This window comes from Balaenoptera borealis, assembly GCF_965194805.1.
Source record: "Balaenoptera borealis genome assembly, chromosome: 9".
Classification (NCBI taxonomy): Eukaryota; Metazoa; Chordata; class Mammalia; order Artiodactyla; family Balaenopteridae; genus Balaenoptera; species Balaenoptera borealis.
In genome coordinates, this window is record NC_138873.1 from 18,459,360 (window position 1) to 18,481,710 (window position 22,351).

The 22,351-nt window shown below is 37.3% G+C and overlaps 1 long non-coding RNA gene across 3 annotated transcripts in view; it reads left to right on the top strand.

Moving 5' to 3' along the window:
- The window catches only part of LOC309634947, a 429,791-nt gene that overhangs the window by 48,534 nt on the left and 358,906 nt on the right, over positions 1-22,351 (top strand). For all 3 annotated transcript variants that reach the window (XR_014248512.1, XR_014248513.1, XR_014248514.1), the window contains one exon: positions 7,717-7,820. This is a non-coding gene — a long non-coding RNA (uncharacterized lncRNA). The remainder of the gene's footprint in view (positions 1-7,716; positions 7,821-22,351) is intronic.

Below are 22,351 nucleotides of genomic sequence, written 5' to 3' on the forward strand. Positions count from 1 at the left end.
GGGGCTAGTGTGCCACAGCTAGTGGGGAGGGAGTCCGGGAAAAGGCCTGGACCTGCTGAAGAGGCAAGAGACTTTTTCTTGCCTCTTTGTTTCCTGGTGCGCGAGGAGAGGGGATTCAGAGCGCTGCTTTAAAGGAGCTCCAGAGACGGGCGCGAGCTGCGGCTATCAGCGTGGACCCCAGAGACGGGCATGAGACGCTAAGGCTGCTGCTGCCGCCACCAAGAAGCCTGTGTGCGAGCACAGGTCACTAGCCACACCTCCCCTCCCGGGAGCTTGTGCAGCCCACCACTGCCAGGGTCCCGTGATCCAGGGACAACTTCCCCGGGAGAACGTGCGGCGTGCCTCAGGCTGGTGCAACGTCACGCAGGCCTCTGCAGCCGCAGGCTAGCCCCGCATCCGTACCCCTCCCTCCCCCTGGCCTGAGTGAGCCAGAGCCCCCGAAGCAGCTGCTCCTTTAACCCCGTCCTGTCTGAGCAGAGGCGACGTACATGCAGAGGCGGGTCCAAATCCAAAACTGAACCCCAGGAGCTGTACGAACAAAGAAGAGAAAGGGAAATCTCTCCCAGCAGCCTCAGGAGCAGCGGATTTTATCTCCACAATCAACTTGATGTGCCCTGCATCTGGGGATTACCTGAATAGGCAACGAATCATCCCAAATTGAGGAGGTGGACTTTGGGAGCAAAGATATATATATATTTTTCCCTTTTTCTCTGTGTGAATGTGTATGTGTATGCTTCTGTGTGTGATTTTGTCTGTATAGCTTTGCTTTTACCATTTGTCCTAGGGTTCTGTCTGTCCGTTTTTTTTTTTTCTACTTTAAAAATTGTTTTTCTTAATAATTATTTTTTATTTTAATAACTTTATTTTATTTTATCTTACTTTATTTTATCCTCTTTCTTTCTTTCTATTTTTTCTCCCTTTTATTCTGAGCCGTGTGGATGAAAGGCTCTTGGTGCTCAAGCCAGGCATCAGGGCTGTGCCTCTGAGGTAGGAGAGCCAAGTTCAGGATACTGGTCCACAAGAGACCTCCCAGCTCCACGTAATATCAAACGGCAAAAATCTCTCAGAGATCCCAATCTCAATGCCAAGACCCAGCTTCACTCAACGACCAGGAAGCTACAGTGCTGGACACCCTATGCCAAACAACTAGCAAGACAGGAACACAGCCCCATCCATTAGCAGAGAGGCTGCCTATAATCATAATAAGGCCACAGACACCACAAAACACATCACCAGACGTTGACATGCCCACCAGAAAGACAAGATCCAGCCTCATCCACCAGAACACAGGCATTAGTCCCCTCCATCAGGAAGCCTACACAACCCACTGAACCAACCTTAGCCACTGGGGACAGACACCAAAAACAACGGGAACTATGAACCTGCAGCCTGTGAAAAGGAGACCCCAAACACAGTAAGTTAAGCAAAATGAGAAGACAGAAAAACACACAGCAGATGAAGGAGCAAGGCAAAAACCCAGCAGACCTAACAAATGAAGAGGAAATAGGCAGTCTACCTGAAAAAGAATTCAAAATAATGACAGTAAAGATGATCCAAAATCTTGGAAATAGAATAGAGAACATACAAGAAACATTTAACAAGGACCTAGAAGAACTAAGGAGCAAACAAACAGTGATGAACAACACAATAAATGAAATTAAAAATTCTCTAGAAGGAATCAGTAGCAGAATAACTGAGGCAGAAGAATGGATAAGTGACCTGGAAGATAAAATAGTGGAAATAACTACTGCAGAGCAGAATAAAGAAAAAAGAATGAAAAGAACTGAGAACAGTCTCAGAGACATCTGGGACAACATTGAACGAACCAACATTTGAATTATAGGGGTCCCAGCAGAAGAATAGAGAAAGAAAGGGACTGAGAAAAGATTTGAGGAGATTATAGTTGAAAAATTCCCTAATATGGGAAAGGAAATAGTTGATCAAGTTCAGGAAGCACAGAGAGTCCCATACAGGATAAATCCAAGGAGAAACTCGCAAAGACACATATTAATCAAACTATCAAAAATTAAATCAAAGAAAAAATACTAAAAGCAGCAAGGGAAAAACAACAAATAACACACAAGGGAATCCCCATAAGGTTAACATCTGATCTTTCAGCAGAAACTCTGCAAGCCAGAAGGGAGTGGCAGGACATATTTAAGGTGATGAAGGAGAAAAACCTACAACCAAGATTACTCTACCCAGCAAGGATCTCATTCAGATTTGATGGAGAAATTAAAACCTTTACAGACAAGCAAAAGCTGAGAGAATTCAGCACCACCAAACCAGCTCTACAACAAATGCTAAAGGAACTTCTCTAGGCAGGAAACACAAGAGAAGGAAAAGACCTACAATAACAAACCCAAAACACTTAAGAAAATGGGAATAGGAACATACATATCGATAATTACCTTAAATGTAAATGGATTAAATGCTCCAGCCAAAAGACATAGACTGGCTGAATGGATACAAAAACATGACCCGTATATATGCTGTCTACAAGAGACCCACTTCAGACCTAGGGACACAGACTGAAAGTGAGGGGATGGAAAAAGATATTCCATGCAAATGGAAATCAAAAGAAAGCTGGCGTAGCAATTCTCATATCAGAAAAAAATAGATTTTAAAATAAAGACTATTACAAGAGACAAAGAAGGACACTACATAATGATCAAGGGATCGATCCAAGAAGAATATATAACAATTGTAAATATTTATGCACCCAACATAGGAGCACCTCAATACACAAGGCAAATACTAACAGCCATAAAAGGTGAAATCAACAGTAACACAATCATAGTAGGGGACTTTAACACCCCACTTTCACCAATGGACAGATCATCCAAAATGAAAATAAATAAGGAAACACAAGCTTTAAATGATACATTAAACAAGATGGACTTAATTGATATTTATAGGACATACCATCCAAAAACAACAGAATACACATTCTTCTCAAGTGCTCATGGAACATTCTCCAGGATAGATCATATCTTGGGTCACAAATCAAGCCTTGGTAAATTTAAGAAAATTGAAATTGTATCAAGTATCTTTTCTGACCACAATGCCATGAGACTAGATATCAATTACAGGAAAAAAACTGTAAAAAATACAAACACATGGAGGCTAAACAATACACTACTAAATAACCAAGAGATCGCTGAAGAAATCAAAGAGGAAATCAAAAAATACCTAGAGACAAATGATAACGAAAACACAATGATCTAAAACCTATGGGATGCAGCAAAAGCAGTTCAAAGAGGGAAGTTTATAGCAATACAATCCTACCTTAAAAAACAAGAAACATCTCAAATAAACAACCTAACCTTACACCTAAAGCAATTAGAGAAAGAAGAACATAAAACCCCCAAAGTTAGCAGAAGGAAAGAAATCATAAGGATCAGATCAGAAATAAATGAAAAAGAAATGAAGGAAACAATAGCAAAGATCAATAAAACTAAAAGCTGGTTCTTTGAGAAAATAAACAAAATTGATAAACCATTAGCCAGACTCATCAAGAAAAAAAGGGAGAAGACTCAAATCAATAGAATTAGAAATGAAAAAGGGGAAGTAACAACTGACACTGCAGAAATACAAAGGATCATGGGAGATTACTACAAGCAACTCTATGCCAATAAAGTGGACAATATGGAAGAAATGGACATTCTTAGAAAAGCACAAACTTCTGAGACTGAACCAAGAAGAAATAGAAAATATAAACAGCCCAATCACAAGCACTGAAGTTGAAACAGTGATTAAAAATCTTCCAACAAACAAAAGCCCAGGACCAGATGGCTTCACAGGAGAATTCTATCAAACATTTACAGAAGAGCTAACACCTATTCTTCTCAAACTCCAAAATATAGCAGAGGGAGGGACACTCCCAAACATTCTACGAGGCCACCATCACCCTGATACCAAAACCAGACAAAGATGTCACAAAGAAAGAAAACTACAAGCCAATATCACTGATGAACATAGATGCAAAAATCGTCAACAAAATACTAGCAAACAGAATCCAACAGCACATTAAAAGGATCATACACCATGATCAAGTGGGGTTTATCCCAGGAATGCAAGGATTCTTCAATATATGCAAATCAATCAATGTGATACACCATATTAACAAATTGAAGGATAAAAACCATATGATCATCTCAATAGATGCAGAGAAAGCTTTTGACAAAATTCAACACCCATTTATGATAAAAACCCTCCAGAAAGTAGGCATAGAGGGAACTTTCCTCAACATAATAAAGGCCATATATGAGAAACCCACAGCCAACATTGTCCTCAATGGTGAAAAACTGAAACCATTTCCACTAAGATCAGGAACAAGACAAGGTTGCCCACTCTCACCACTATTATTCAACATAGTTTTGGAAGTTTTAGCCACAACAATCAGAGAAGAAAAAGAAATAAACGGAATCCAACTTGGAAAAGAAGAAGTAAAGCTGTCACTGTTTGCAGATGACATGATACTATACACAGAGAATCCTAAAGATGCTACCAGAAAACTACTAGAGCTAATCAATGAATTTGGTAAAGTATCAGGATACAAAATTAATGCACAGAAATCTCTACCATTCCTATACACTAATGATGAAAAATCTGAAAGAGAAATTAAGAAAACCCTCTCATTTACCATTGCAACAAAAAGAATAAAATATCTAGGAATAAAGCTACCTAAGGAGACAAAAGACCTCTATGCAGAAAATTATAAGACACTGATGAAAGAAATTAAAGATGATACAAATAGATGGAGAGATATACCATGATCTTGAATTGGAAGAATCAACATTGTGAAAATGACTCTACTACCCAAAGCAATCTACAGATTCAATGCAATCCCTATCAAACTACCACTGGCATTTTTCACAGAACTAGAACAAAGAATTTCACAATTTGTATGGAAATAGAAAGGATCCCGAATAGCCAAAGCAATCTTGAGAAACAAAAACGGAGCTGGAGGAATCAGGCTCCCTGACTTCAAACTATACTACAAAGCTACAGTAATCAGGACTGTATGGTACTGGCACAAAAACAGAAATATAGATCAATGGAATAGGATAGAAAGCCCAGAGATATACCCGCGCACATATGGTCACCTTATCTTTGATAAAGGAGGCAAGAATATACAATGGAGAAAAGACAGCCTCTTCTATAAGTGGTGCTTGGAAAACTGGACAGCTACGTGTAAAAGAATGAAATTAGAACACTCCCTAACACCATACCCAAAAATAAACTCAAAATGGATTAAAGACCTGTATGTAAGGCCAGACACTATAAAACTCTTAGAGGAAAACATAGGCAGAACACTCTATGAGATAAATCACAGCAAGATCCTTTTTGACCCACCTCCTAGAGAAATGGAAATAAAAACAAAAATAAACAAATGGGACCTAACGAAACTTCAAAGCTTTTGCACAACAAAGGAAACCATAAACAAGAAGAAAAGACAACCCTCAGAATGGGAGAAAATATTTGCAAATGAAGCAACTGAGAAATAATTAATCTCCAAAATTTAGAAGCAGCTCATGCAACTCAATATCAAAAAAACAAACAACCCAATCCAAAAATGGGCAGAAGATCTAAATAGACATTTCTCCAAAGAAGATATACAGATTGCCAACAAACACATGAAAGAATGCTCAACATCATTAATCATTAGAGAAATGCAAATCAAAACTACAATGAGATATCATCTCACACCAGTCAGAATGGCCATCATCAAAAAATCTACAATCAATAATTGCTGGAGAGGGTGTTTAGAAAAGGGACCCCTCTTGCACTGTTAGTGGGAATGTAAATTGATACAGCCACTATGGAGGACAGTACGGAAGTGCCTTAAAAAACTAAAAATAGAACTACCATATGACCCAGCAATCCCACTACTGGGCATATACCCTGAGAAAACCATAATTCAAAAAGGATAATGTACCACAATGTTCATTGCAGCTCTACTTACAATAGCCAGGACATGGAGCAACCTAAGTGTCCATCGACAGATGAATGGATAAAGAAGATGTGGCACATATATATATACAATGGAATATTACTCAGCCATAAAAAGAAACAAAATTGAGTTATTTGGAGTGAGGTGGATGGACCTAGAGTCTGTCATACAGAGTGAAGTAAGTCAGAAAGAGAAAAACAAATACCATATGCTAACACATATATATGGAATCTAAAAAAAGAAAAAAATAGTTATGAAGAACCTAGGGGCAAAACGGGAATAAAGACGCAGACCTACTAGAGAATGGACTTGAGGATATAAGGAGGGGGAAGGATAAGCTGTGACAAAGTGAGAGAGTGGCATGGACATATATACACTACCAAATGTAAAATAGGTAGCTAGTGGGAAGCAGCCGTATAGCACAGGGAGATCAGCTCGGTGCTTTGTGACCTCCTAGAGGGGTGGGATAGGGAGTGTGAGAGGGAGGGAGACGCAAGAGGGAAGAGATATGGGAACATATGTATATGTGTAACTGATTCACTTTGTTATAAAGCTGAAACTAACACACCATTGTAAAGCAATTATACTCCAATAAAGATGTTAAAAAAAAAAACCCCGTAAGAATGCATCTGTTGATGAGTTTTGTAAATAAAGTGTTTGTTTTCAATCATATGAAACAAATTACCAAGGTAGAGAAGAACTTCCTTCACACCCTACCCACAAAGATAAGAGATAAGTCACTAGTTTCCACTGTACTTTACAGTATCACAATATACACAAAAACTATTAGTGCTCATACACAATTCTTTCTTAGCTAAATCTTGTATGCTTGTTCACATGGGCTGACCCTCATAACTGACTAGTAAAATAAAAGCATATGTCATTACGTTTTACACAAATATGTCTTGAGAAGTGGTAAGCTTCTCTTTTTTATTCCTCTATTTTTTTCTTTCTCTATTTTTTTTCTAAATGCACAAACTGAGTGCATTTAGTGCAATGCACATGTACTAGAATGTAATGTGAGCCTTATATAATTTTAAAAAATTTAACTAGCTTAATTAAAATAAGTTTAAAAAAGTGAAATTAATTTTAATAATGTATTCTATTCAACCCACCATATCTCATTCAACATGTAATAAATGACAAAAAAAATCACTGAGATCTTTTACATTCTTTTTTCGTACCAAGTCTTTGAAATGTAACGTGTACTTTATTCTCAACTTGGGTTAGCCACGTTTCATGTGCTCAATGACCACATGTGGCTAATGGCTACTATACCTCACAGTGCAGGTATAGGGTGTGTAGAAAGAAAGACAGCAAGAAAGAAAGGGAAGAAGGAAGGAAGGAGGAAGAAGTTGGGTATGATTCCTTCAAAGTAGTAACAATATTTTTTCAGAGGTGAAAAGTAAGCATTAATTGTAATTAGAGGCTCAAGGCAAGAAAGGAACTGTGTAACTTTGGTTTCCTACCAGTGTCTTGAGTGTCTTCCATAGAATCTGAAGTGCTTAAGGACAGGAACTTTTCTTATTCTTATCATTATCATTATCAACAACTTTTTAAGAAGTTGGCCCTCAGGTAGAATTTCATCATTTCACTAAACCTTAGAAGATCATAGCTGAGTCCTCAAACTATAAAACTTGGTTAAATCCTTCATAATGAAAATTTTTATTGAAAGAAATTCTTTAAAAAATATATGCAACTGCATCTCTAGTTTATATATTATTTTTACAATTTCTCTGTCGTTTTCTCTTTCTTTTCAGCTAATGCATCACTTAAGCTCTGAAAAGGATTGACTTCCCCAAGGAGAAATCAAATTCATAGTGTCTCAAGGAATCAAATGGCTTGAGTTTCAAGGACAAGTAAAGTATGTATTTCACATTTAAAGGGAAACTTGCAATGACTTCACCTGCTTTCTGTAACTCTAACTAACCAGATATTACTTTAATATAAAAACAATTTTACTTAGTATGACCCTAAGACATCTTTAAAAGTAAGAGTTTTATTTTTCATTCTGATTAAAAAAAAAAATTCTTCATGATAAAACATCTACTGAAGACTCTAAAGGGGAAAGTGATAATCACCTACAACTCCACTGTTCAGAGATACTTTAAATATTTTATTTTAAAAGTATTTATGTATTTTTCTGAAGTCATTTTTACAACTATAAATATATATGACTTTTATATAAATTATTATATCACATATATATCTTTATGCCCCATTTATCATATCATAAGCATTTTATGTTCACAAATATTCTTTGAAAATAAGATCTTATTGACTGCATAACATCCCTAAGAAGTTTGATATTTGTAATGAAGTGAAAATATGATATTCACACCATCCTACTTTAAATGGAAGAAAGTGGGACTTCCATGGTGGTCCAGTGGTTAAGACTCTGCGCTCCCAGTGCAGGGGGCACAGGTTTGATCCCCTGGTCGGGGAACTAAGATCCCGCATGCCTCACAGTGCGGTCAAAGATTTAAAGAAAAAAAAGAAATTGAAGAAAGCATTGACAATTATTGGTAGAAGGTCAGCCTCCACAGCTCTCCCCTCCTTCTATATATAGCCAGGGGCTTAGTTATTGCTGGTGCAAAGGTTTCAGTGGCATTGCTAAGATGTTCCAAGTAAGACAGGAAAATAGATTTTGTGTTTCACTCCTGAAAAGAAAGAGAAGATAGGAAGATGGAATGAGGCCAGTAAAATGGCAGAATGTAATGTGAAGTGTATTTCTGTCTCGTCATTCATTCTCCTATCAGTCATCCTGATGATTAAGATCATCGGTAGATTTCTACTCAACTCAGAAATGTTCAGGGTGAGTTTCAATTTTATGAAAATTGATGATAATGCTTGATACTGAGGTTTCCAGATTAGGTTGACATGGGGTGAAATAAACAGCATGAGTAGATTCAGGGGCTAGGGACAAAGAGTCATGAGAAGATAAACTCTTAGGAATTCAAAGATATGCTAAGAAGGGTTTTAAGCCACTGCTGGCCATGTAGTAGGTGGGATCGTTGTCTTTGGTCCCAGGAATTTCTCTTTGGAATGGACATGTTTATCATTTTTTTTTTTTTTTTACCATTTAAAAATATTTACTTCAAGCTTTATTTCTTTTTTATTTTCAAAGTTGACATTATACTCTAGTTACAATTTTATTTTCTTTTTAACATTCTGCCATAATAATTTCTCATGTCATTGAAATACTCTATGCCAAGATTAAACATCTTAAATATTCCATCTTATTAGTGCTTCATAATTTACTTAATATTTTCCTATTTTGCACAAGATTATTTCCAGTTTTTTTCAACATAAATTACTCTTATGCATTATTCAAAGTTCACACTATTCCTTTATTATATACTCCTAGAAGTAAAATTACCATGTCAAAGTATCTAAACATTCTTTTTTTTTGAGTTCTTACCATCACATTTTATTTTTTTTAAACATCTTTATTGGAGTATAATTGCTTTACAATGGTGTGTTAGTTTCTGCTTTATAACAAAGTGAATCAGCTCTACATATACATATATCCTCATATCTCCTCCCTCTTGCGTCTCCCTCCCACCCTCCCTATCCCACCCCTCTAGGTGGTCACAAAGCACTAAGCTGATCTCCCTGTGCTATGTGGCTGCTTCCCATTAGCTATCTATTTTACATTTGGTAGTATATATAAGTCCATGCCACTCTCTCACTTCGTCCCAGCTTAAAACACTTTTTTTAAAACTTTTTATTTTATATTGGAGTATAGCCAATTAACAACGTTGTGATAGTTTCAGGTGCACAGCAAAGCAACTCAAGTACACAAATACATGTATCCATTCTCCCCCCAGACTCCCCTCCCATCCAGGCTGCCACATAACATTGAACAGAGTTCCCTGTGCTATACGGTAGGTCCTTGTTGGTTATCCTTTTAAAATATAGCAGTGTGTACATGTCTATCCCAAACTTCCTAACTATCCTTTCCCTCCACCCTTCCGCCCCCGTAACCATAAATTCATTCTCTAAGTCTGTGAGTCTGTTTCTGCTTTGTAAATACGTTCATTTGTATCATTTCTTTTTAGATTCCGCATATAAGTGATATCATACGATATTTCTCTTTCTCTTTCTGACTTACTTCACTCAGTATGACAATCTCTAGGTCCATCCATGTTGCTGCAAATGGCATTATTTCATTCTTTTTTATGGCTGAGTAATATTCCATTGTGTATATAAACATTCTTAAAACTCTTGAAGTACGTTGGAATAGACGTATTTATCTTTGATTTTCCTCCTCTATTTTCTCATTCTCTCTCACTCCCTCCTCATATTACTGTCTCTCAGACCCACCATCTTTGATCTTTTTGTCTTAGTTGTTTTTCGTACTCTTTTCTTCTTGCACCGGCATATTCAAAGCTTGGCAAAGTCTTCCTCTGGGTGGTTTCTGTCCATACCTGTCTGGACAAAGGCTTCTAACTTCTCCAGGTTCTGACTGTAACATGATAACCTTGTTTCCTTCCTGGCCTCATGACATACAGCACATCCACTTAAACAAATTAAAAACAGACAAACAATGTTTCCAGACCTTGTGTCTATATTTTCATTTTAATACAGATGTGTCATTTGTGTCTACCACATCCCCTAAATTTATAATGATGTTCAAGTTGAAAATTCTTCTTGGTTTATAATACTTTGTAGGGAGATGGGAAGAAAGTTAAAGAATTTGCAGTGTCATTGGATGAACCAGACCCACAATCAGTATAGATTCTTAGCCTCAATTTTACATTTTGCCTAGAGAAAAGAAATTTAAGGGTTTATTTTTCAGTGCTTATGTTGAAGAGTTTGAGAGTAATTAGAAAGTGTCTCATACAAAAACTATTAGAATATAAAATAACTCACTTTGAAAAATGGTTGCATGTTTAATTTATTCTTCCTTGGTGATTGTTCCCCCCTGCAAATCGTGTTGTAAGAAGCAGTTCTATACAGGGTGGTCTAGGGTAAGAGCCTATTGTGCAGGGCTCAGGTTACTTCATATCCTTTTCAAAAAGCTGCAGTCTGCCTTATTAAAATGCTTTCTAACCACTGTGAACAGTGACTTTCTCTATGTAACCTTTTAAGGAGACTTATAGTTACTTGGAAATTTGCTGTAAGGGAATTGCTGATGTGAATTACCTGTATAGAAAACACTTTTGGCTTCTAGAAAAGAAAGGAAAAGCATAGCAAAGAAGAAAACTTACCACAGTCCATATTCAGATCTAGCTATTTTCTCTGGCTGTTTCTATTTCACCAGATCATGTAAAACAAATATTTACTGAGGGGTTACTATGATCAGACACTGTGCTGGAAGCTGGAAATAAATAAGACAAGTAGCCTCCTTATGATAAAATCACAGGATTCGTATTTATATTTGCCTGGTGTCTGAGTGCGACCAGCTCAGCATTTAATTTTTTAAAACTGCATTTTCATTGCTCTACATGCCAGCTACCACTAATCAAATGACTCGTAACAAGATGTGACTTGATGGAGTATTTATACATTTTCTTTGCCAGCCTGCAAAGAACATATGAAAGAAAAGAAATCTTCTTTTAGAAAACTCATCCACTCTATACTACCTGAATGAACTGATCTTCGATATTTAGACCAAAAAAAAAAAAAGTTTTTAACCCTTTTTAATTTTGTGAAAATATGGTACAATAAATAGTACTGAGAATATAAGTATCACACTAAAAAAATAGCAATGTAGAATAAAGGGTGTTATACGGTGGTTTTCTGCTGATAAATGTAAGGGTTACTGTATGAGATAAAAGGAAATAATGATTAGATGTAAGGCTTAGGTGGTTATGCTATGCTGCAGAAACAAAGTCCTAGACACTTAGGTAAGAATCTTATTCTCTTGTGAGTGGCTTCAGTGCTGTGAAAGCCTGGGGTGTGAACTAAGCTCTGTGCACAGAAAAAAATGGAGTCCACTTCCTCATATCCACTTTGAACCCAAATTATCCAATTAGGCTCCCCACACTGATGATGTTAGTCTGTTAGTCATAGTCAGTTGGTCTTTTGGTTATGTCATGCCGTATTTCTAAATAATTCTAAGGAATAATTGATCAAATTAGCCAGAGAGAAGCGTTTGAACTTCAAATTTTGATTTGGACCTTTACGCCGAATAACCAAAAATACAGTCTAGCACCTACTGGGTTAAATTTACTTATAGATGTAATCTAAATATCACATGGTAGAAGAGGACTTCTACCTCTTTAGACTTCTCAGACAAGACAAGCACTTAAGATTCAGAAAGTCTTCCCTACTCCAAAGGTCTTTGAAAGTATGCAGAGAAAATAGGTGATTCTAAGCAAAAAGCAGTCTCATGTGTTCTTTTTCACACAGGCTTTGTGTTTATCTTCTTATTTTAGTAACTTCTTTAAATATGACACCCTATTTTTATACTGCATATTATATTTTGTCAACCTACATTTTTTTTTAACATCTTTATTGGAGTATAATTGCTTTGCTTTACAATGGTTGTCAACTTACTTTTACAAATCATCTAATATGCTCCTCAGAACAACCTCATGAGGGAGACAGGTCAATATTTTCCAAAATTTGCACAGCAAGTAGTTTATTAATAGAGTGAGGATTGGAGCTCATGTACCTTGGCTTTAAGTTTGAGGTTCCTGAAATAGTGTTATACAGCCTGGTCCTTTAGTCTGTTTTAATTCCATACATTTCTCCTAGAAAAACAAAGTAAACAAAGGAAGAACTGATAAGCTTTGTGGAATGTACCACTAAAACACAATAGTACATAAGATTTTCTTTCCCAACCTAACAAACCAAACTCTATAAGTCCCCTTAAAATAGGACAAAATATCAGAATCAAGGTGTAAAAATAGCTGAAGAAAGATTCTAATGGACCATAGAGAAACCCTGGTTCAAAAAACTATACAAAAGTTTCTCTCAGGAGTGTCTGAGGTCCCATCTTTTACATGCACCTGATATCTCTCCTGTTACACTGTAATTAACCTGGGACAATTCTTGTCCTTTTTTTCTGTACCTCACAGTTCTTTCCATATTGTAGGTGCCCAAGATGACGGTAATACAACCATCAAAATCAGACATTAACAATGATACAGCACCTCCCTCTAATCTTCAGACCCCATTCAAAGTTTTGCCAAGTGTCCTAATAATGTCCTTTATAGTAAAAATGAAGGATATAGAAGGACACTCATGATCTGACATCTGTCAATCTCATTTAACTACCTCTTTCTCAATTTCTATTCTGTGTGAAAACTAAACACTCTCCACAAATTAAACTGCAGCTTCTAACCAGGTGTTAGTCTTAATAAAGAGGGTGTCTACCGTATGTTTAACCAGGCACACCCTTAAAAATCAGCCCTGTTTTTGTTTGCAATGAACAAACAGGATTGAGTCACCATGCATTAAAACGAATTTCGGTGATATAGTCAAACAATCTTCAGGATGTTCTTTTCTCAGGAAGCTTTAATTTTGAGGCTCTAAGTCTACTCATTACAGTATCACAGTGCTGACTAGAAAAAAAATTCTTCAGTGTCAAGAATAGTTTGCTCCAGTAGGCTGCCAGGCATCTGTGCACCGTTTCTCTAGGGCAGCCACTGCCTGGCTAAGGAAAGAGAGGAGTGATGGCAGGAAGGCCCCGGGGTCTGTCCTTCACCTTGCCCTTCCCTCTGCTCTATCATGCGTGGCCTTGTCACTAGAGAATACTGAATGGTATCAAGATGCCTGCCTGTGTAGAAAATCAGAGGCTGTATATAGGCTGCCCCAGAGTGAAGGAAGTTGATTAAGGCGTAAGAGAGTGCTACTCCAGGGTCAGAGGGGCCACACGTGGCAGCAAAGTGAAATTTGGATGGAATACGGGCAGGGTGACAGTTATGTAAATCTCTCTGCCTCAGAGGATTGGAGATGACAGAAGAGAGGACAACTTAACTTTCCATTTGAATTCTCAGATACTAACACTCGCCTCTGGTCAGACAAATTTAAAGCTCAAATTCAGAATTATTCAACCAAATTTCTTTTTCAGCTATCTTGCTGAGAGGGAAGAGACTTTGATGGAAACATTGGATTGTATGCACAACTGCTTTCGCATTTTTTTTGACCACCAGTATTATGTCAGGAACTGTTGTCAGTGACGAGCATCCAGGGATGAAAAACAGTCCTTGCGCTCAGGAGTTCACAGAATTTGTCATATGCCGCAGAGACAGACAGGATAGCAACAGAGGAGTGTGCAAGTGTCAGGAGAGGCCTGGAGATGGGCTTTATAAACAGTTGGATTTTTCATTTTTGTATTTCAGAATAATTTTTCTTTTTGTTCTATTAGCTTTATTAATTTATCAGACCTAAAGAGTCCATTGACACTTATTTTTCCTCTTAGGACCTAGTGTTTTCAGAGTTTGGATTGGGGCATACTACATAAATTCTTGAAAGGATAGCACTTTCTCTCCAATATACACCCAGTCGTACCTGTGTAGTGGAAAGAATCACTGGGCAGTCATTCCCCAGAGAGTGGTGAAGAGATACCTGGGTGAACTGGGAATGGGACCAGTGACAGGCTTTGCACCCCTCTGGCAAACTGCAATTAAGCCTCTTCCCGCAGGCCACTGGATATGTGGCACAGGTGTGCTGCAGGGGGTGGGAAGGATGGTTGGTAATAGAAGAAGTGAAATCTCAGGCAAGGGAAGGTGGGGAATGGGTGGAGAGGGAGTGGTTTCCTAGAGGAAAATCAGGGGTCATTATACTGTTAGCAGAAGAAGAAGGAATGGAGAGTGAGCTCGAGGGTTAGACTCACTTTGGGTTCAAATCCTGCCCTTTCATTGCTGACTGCCCCCTGGGGTGAATCACCTCATCTCTTTGAACCTAATTTTCCTTATGGGCAAGATACGGTAGTTAGAACATTAAATATGTAAGACCTTTAGTTTAGTGTCTGTTAGATGAGGAGGAGGAAGATGAGATGATGAAGATGATGAGGAAGGTGATGAGGACGATCATGACAGTGTGGTCCTAAGCATTATGTGAGGGATTCATAAGGCGGATGAGGTAGACATGGTCCCTGATCCCCCCAAGTGTACAGATGAGGGGAGAGGTCATTATGAGGCAATAAAAGACATGCCGTTGGAAGGGAAGCAAAGAGTGTTGTGAGAGCTCGAGGGAGATGTCTCAAACCCACACTTGGGAGATCAGGGAAGAATCCTTTGAGGAAGAAATATCTAAACAGAACCTTTAATTTGAGATAAATAAGGGCCATGCAAGTAAAGGAGAAGGGGCTAGGGTGGAAGAGAACAGAAGAGTGTATGAAAGGCACAGAGGAGCCAAGAGCACAGTGAACTCAAGACATTCTGGAACTAGAGACATTCTGGAAAGCTAAAGCTGTTGTAGGCAAGTGTGAGATTCAGAGCGACCAGGAATGAGTCTGCAGTATGTGGGACCGAGGACTGCTGTTCAAGGTACTAGAAGGCCTGAGGAGCCTCTGTGAAGTTGTAAGCAAATGAGAAATGACAAAATTTGCATTTTTGAAATCTTCCCCTGATGGCAGTGAACTGCTTGCTAAAAGGGGAGAGAGTGGGAGTAGAAGGCTAGTTGGAGTGTTGCAGTAATCCAAGAGAGAGATGATGGTGGCTTAAACTAAGAAATGATGTTCCCTATGGAAAAAGCATACAAATATGAGAACTATTTAGAGGGTAGAATGAATAACATTTCAGGATAGATTGTACGTGTGGAGAAAAGAAGAGAGTTTGGAGTGAGACACAAGATTCTGGTTTTGACAATGGAGTGCATAGCTTTATCCATTAAAATGCGTTTGGCTGCACATAGTAGGAAACTTGGGTCAGTGATTTAAACCAGTGGTTCTCAAAGTACTTTCCTTGGACAAGCAGTACTAACATCACCTGGGAACTTGTTAGAGATGCAAATTCCTGAGTCCCTCTATAGACCTACTTAATCAGAATCTCTGGAGGTGGAATTTTTTAAAATTAATTTTTATTGGAGTATAATTGCTTTACAATGTTGTGTTAGTTTCTGCTGTACAGCAAAGTGAATCAACTATGCATACGCATATATCCCCTCTTTTTTGGATTTCCTTCCCACTTAGGTCACCACAGAGCATTGAGTAGAGTTCTCTGTACTATACAGTAGGTTCTCATTAGTTATCTATTTTATACATAGTAGTGTATATATGTCAATCCCATCTCCCAATTCATCCCACCCACCCCCTTCCCTCCTTGGTATCCATATGTTTGTTCTCTACATCTGTGTCTCTATTTCTGCTTTGCAAGTAAGTTCATCTGTACCATTTTTCTAGATTCCACATATAAGCGATATCATACAATATTTGTTTTTCTCTTTCTGACTTACTTCACTCTGTATGACAGTCTCTAGGTCCATGCACGTCTCTGCAAATGGCACAATTTTGTTCCTTTTTATGGCTGAGTAATATTCCATTGTGTATATGCACCACATATTCTTTATCTATTTCTGGAGGTGGAATTGAGCAATATCTATTTTAGAAGTCTTTGCAGGCTAAGTCTGAGAACCACTGATTTGAACCATCATTCAAGAGAAGAGCAGCCTGAGGAATGGGACTCTAGTTCTGCTTCTTTACCATTCTTTTGATTCTATCTTCTATTGTATCATGTGTTTGTTCTCAGGCAAATTCTTGCTGGAAACACAAGATGACTGAGACAGTTTCAGGTAACAATCCAAGGCCAACAACATTCAAGGGCAGCAAAGGGGAAAGTTTCTTCCTGTGTCTTTTATTAAGAGTGAGAAACCTTTCCCAGAAACAACTCAGGAGACATCAGCTCATGTCTCACTGGCCAGAATTTTATCACATGCTCATGCAAACCCACTTACTGGCAAGGGAAATCATTCTACCATTATTGATTTAAAGTATTTTCCACGAACTAGGACACCCCAGGGCTAGAGCTCAGGGGTCTCATGGAGGAGGGCGAAAATCTGAACAAATTGCAGTTTTATTAGGAAGGAGGAAAAGGGCAAGGATGGATTTTGGGGAGGAATCCAAGTGCATCTGCTATTCAGTGGCAGCATTCACTAGGATACAGAATCTGAGAGGAAAAGCAGAAATTATGGGACTAAAAATGAGTTCAATTTTGGATGGATTACATTTTGGATCCTGTCAGACATACAAATGGTGATATTCAGAAGGCAGTTGGATATGGAGACGTAAAGCCCTAGAGAAAATTCCAGGCTAAAGATTTTTTGGGAATCATTCATTTAAAGCTAGAAATTGTTGCCAAGGGAAAGATGAAATCACACATGAAGAGTATATACAGTGAAAAGAGGAGAGCCTCTAGGTGATCTGCGAGGAGAACAAGTGTTTGAGCACATGAAGTGGGTCCGAGGAGGAGGCTGAGGAAAGAGGGTTCGGTATTACGGAAGCCAAAGAAAGAGTGTTTAATAAGGCAAGAGCAGTCAATTTCAAGTGCTACAGCAATTTCCAGTAAGATAAAGTCTGTAAAGAGTGAATTGTTTCAGTGGCATAGTTGAGGTAGAATCCATATTTCAGTGACTAGATAATGAGGAATGGGGACAGTAAAATAGGCAACCCTCTACAGACATAAGACTGGACAATGAGTCTTTGAAAATGAGGAATAAAATAGGAGGAAGTCTCAAAATTATATTTAGACAGGACAGAACCACTGTAAAGTTGAAATGTTTCTTTCAATTAATTAGGCAAGATTTTAGGGTTTCAAAACTGTTCGAATGAATTGCTCTAGTAGAGGGAAGCATTGAGGCACTTGTTGCCCAGGAAAGAATGGGATGGAATGGAATGAGACCCCATGAATAAAAGAAGGGAGGAATGGAGAGGAGAGGGTGATAGAGAAATTTAAGAACTCCTGGAGCATATTATCTACATAAAAAGACAATGTTAAAACACATAAAACTAATAGTGGACGATAAATTATTCACATTGTGCAAGTGACTGTAATTGCAATGAGAAGTCGGATAAGTGAGATTAGGGATTAATCCACTATCCTGAGAGACAGTCAAACTCTTAGAAGGACGTTAGCTTTTTAAAGCCATGTGGTGTAATTTAAAGGACAATGGCAGTCCTCTTAGTTAACCTAGGGGTTTGTGATGACTTTGTAGGTAGGGTTTGGCTCTGTATACACTTCTAAATTGCCCCCTATAATGATGCACAATCATTAACTAAGTCTTTTTGTTGTCTGTGTCCCAAAAGGTATCAGATTAAAGTGGCCTTTTAAATACTGAATGATCCAACTGAAAGAGCACTTAGTCCATGTCATTTTTTTTAAAAAACATCTTTATTGGAGTATAATTGCTTTACAATGGTGTGTTAGTTTCTGTTTTATAACAAAGTGAATCAGCTCTACATATACATATATCCCCATATCTCCTCCCTCTTGCGTCTCCCTCCCACCCTCCCTATCCCACCCGTCTAGGTGGTCACAAAGCACTGCATGTCATTTTAAGACACACTTTATCATTTAATTTAGAATTCTGTGTCTCCCAGAATAGTTCTGTTTATCTCATCTACCTCATTGACTGCTGTGAGGACAAATATGAAATACATGATTTTTAAAAACCTCATTTCAGTCAGGGGAGATTGAATTTAAAAATAAACCTCTAGCTGATAGAAAATGCAAAATTACCAATACGATCAATAGCAAATCAACTTTGTTTTCACATAGAGCATTTTCTGAGTTTGTTTTTGACTTAGTACAGTATACAGTCAAATTTAGATGCTTCGGTGTTTTTCCATTATGAACTCATTCTTTGTGTAGTAGAGATTTGGTTTTCTGTAGTGTCAGCAAATAAAAGTATGGTCACAAAAATATGTTTCTTAGTTTTTTCTTCTATCATCAATCATCCTTGATGAGAGTTTAAGTACGAAGTGAGTTTAATATTCTTATGCAGGCTGTTTCTAATAAAGAGCCTTTGCTTTCATTTTGATGAGTTAACTCTACAAGTAGAATTTACTCTTAATTTCTTAGCTGCATCTTATAATTTGTAGTCCTAATTTAAAAAATTCTGACTTATTCTTTTAGATCCTGGAGCTGCCATTGAATAGTGTTTCTCTTATACAAGTATGCTTATACTTAACTGTTCTTCATATTTGCAGAAGGTATTCCTGTGTCACTACCTGCAGCCACGTTTCATGGTTGAAATACCTGATTTGCACTAGCATATTTTTATTTATTTTAGTTAATTAATTAATTATAGTATATTTTTCTCTCTGTTAGTATGCAAGATTGAGTTGTCATAAGATTACTGGTCAATACTGGTGAACTGACTGTATCATATTAGTTCAACTTTGATAAGGTTAATTTACTATTAATGGCGATGTGTAGTAAAACTGGCATCCAAAAATGTATCCTTCCATAAAAGCAACAACAGCAACATCAACAGACTGGCAAAATAGGATCATTTTTTTTTTTCCAGAACTCTGGAAATTAACCAAAGGAAGCAAGCCAGGAAGTACTTATTCAAGAAAAACTACCAAATATTGGTAAGGATAGCAACTCCAAACTCCCACTCCCCAACTCAGCAGTGGCCTTGAAAAAGAAGAGCCTGCATTCCCAATACTTGAGGAAGCAGAACAGAGCTTGGGCTCTTTCAAAGCTGCATTCGCAAAGAATTGATTTTATTTGATCTGTTAGATGGTTTTCCAACTGGAAAAGCTTGTCTTTTTTTGGTCTGACTCCAGGTTGCCCAGTACTAAAAGCCTCTCCCCAAGGGGAATTTATGAAAAACATTTACAGGCAAATGTTTCAAAACCATAATGCCTAAGGTGATAGTTAACAGTTGGCACAGACAACAGATTAACCAAAACAGCTTGAAAAGAAAAAGCCGAGCAATGAGGTGTCCACAGGGGCTTTGGAAAGTTTGGACGTGTTCCTGGGAATCTAAAAGTTCATGCACATGTGTAGTGCTGTGTGCATTCTCAAAAAGAACCTGAGAAGGCCCTTAGCTCTCACCTCTGGCTGACCTTGAAGCAGCCAAGCAGGAAGTGGAAGCTAAGACAGAGTTGTAAGCTGAGTGTTGGAGATTACTTTAACATGCGTACAAAGCTGCTCAATAAAGAATGGGAGATTTATTGGTTTCAGGAATTTAAAAAAAATTACTTATCATTAGCTGATTCTTAAGCTAACTGAAGAAGATTTCAGTGGCCACACATGACAAAGAACAGAGACTTTACAGAATTAGCTCAGGAATATCACTAAGCAAACTGGTGAATTCTACCGAACATTAAAAAAATTATTTATACCATTATTCACATAGCTCCCACCCTCCAAAAAAAAAGAAGAGGAGAGAACACTTCCCAACTCATTCTATGAGGCCAGTATTACACTGATACCAAAACCAGATAAAACATCACAGAAAAGGAAACTACAGACCAATATCCTTTATGAATAAATATACCATCATCTTCAACAAAATACCTGCAAATTAATCCAAAACATATAAAAAGTGAACACAATGGCCATGTGAGATTTATCCCAAGAATGCAAGGTTGTTTCAACATACGAAAATCAATGTAATATGCCATATTAAGAGAATAAAGAAAAAATTATTATCTCAATAGACAAAAATTCAAGACAAACATTTGACAAAACAAACATCTGACACAATCCTACACTATTTCAGCATCAAACGTTCAACAAACTAGGAATTGAAGGGAACTTCCTCAACCTAATTAAGGGCATGTACAAAACCCTACAGCTAATATCATAGTTAAGGTGAAAGACTGAATGCTTTCCCTCTAAGATAAAGAAGAGGACAAGGATGTACACTCTCACCCCTTCTATTCAGCATTGTACTGGAGGTATGAGCCAGGGCAGCTAAGCAGGAAAAAGAAACAAAAGGCATCTTGATTGGAAAGAAAGAAGTAAAAGTATCTCTGTTTACAGATGACAATATCATATATATATGATAATATATATCACATAAAACACTAAGTGTACACACACACAAACACACAGAGTATTAGAGCAAAAAAAGAGTTTAGTGAAGTTGCACAATACAAGATGACTGTACAAAATTTAATTGTATTTTTGTACACTAGCAATAAAAAAATCCCAAAATGAAATTAAGAAAACAATTCTATTTACTATTCCATCAGGAAGAATAAAATACTTATGAATAAATTTATCCAAAGAAGCACAGGACTTGTACACTGAAAACTACAAAACATTGTTGAAAGAAATTAAAGAAGACCTAATAAATAAAAAGACATACCGTGCTCATGTTGGGAAGACTTACTGTTGTTAACTTCGCAGTACTCCCCAGAGTGATCTACAGACCTAATGCAATCCCTATCAAAATTCCAACTCCCCTTTCTGCAGTAAGGCACAAGCTAATCCTAAAATTCACAAGGAAACGTGAGGGACTCAGAAAAGCCAAAACAATCTTGAAAAAGTGAAACAGTGTTGGAGGACTCACACTTCCTGATTTCAAAATTTACTACAAAGCTACAGTAATCAAGGCAGTGTGGTACTTGCATAAGGATAGGCGCATAGATCACATAACATTTTAACCTGAGAGTCTAGAGCTAAACCCACACATCTATGGTCAATTGACTTTTGACAACCGTGCCAAGACAATTCAATGGGAGAAAGAATAGTGTTTTCAACATATGATGCTGGGACATCTGCATATTCATATACAAAAGAATAAGGTTGGACCCTGCCTCACCCTATCTATCAATACAAATATTAACTCAAAATGGATAAAACCTATAAGTAAGAGCTGAAGTGATAGAACTCTTAGAAGAAAACATAGGAGTAAATATTCATGATCTTAGTTTAAGCAATAGTTTTAAAAATATAACACAAAAAGCATGAGCAACACAAGAAAAATAGACAAATTGGACTTTATCAACATTAAAAAATTTTGAGCTTCAAAGAACATCAAGAAAATGAAAAAATGACCCACAGTATGGAATAAAACATTCACACATCATATATCTGATCAGAACATTGTATCTAGTATATATAAGGAATTCTTGCAACTCAAAAATAAGAAGAAAAATACCCTAACTAAAATATGGACCAATGATTTGAACAGATATTTCTCTAATGAAGATTCGTAGTTGGAAAATTAGCATATAAATGATGTTCAACATCATTAGTTATCAGGAGAATGGAAATCAAAACCAAAATCATTTCACATCAACTAGGATGGTTATAATAAAAAAATAAAAAGGAAAATAACAAATGTTAAGGATGGGGAGAAATAGGAACCCTTATACATTCCTGACTGGAATGAAAAACAGTGCAGCCACTGTGGAAAACAGTTTGGAAGTTCTTCAAAATGTTGAACATACTGGTAACATATGACCCAGCATTTTCACTCCTAGGTGTATATCTAAGAGAATTGAAAACATATGTTCATGCAAAAAGTTGTACACAAATGTTT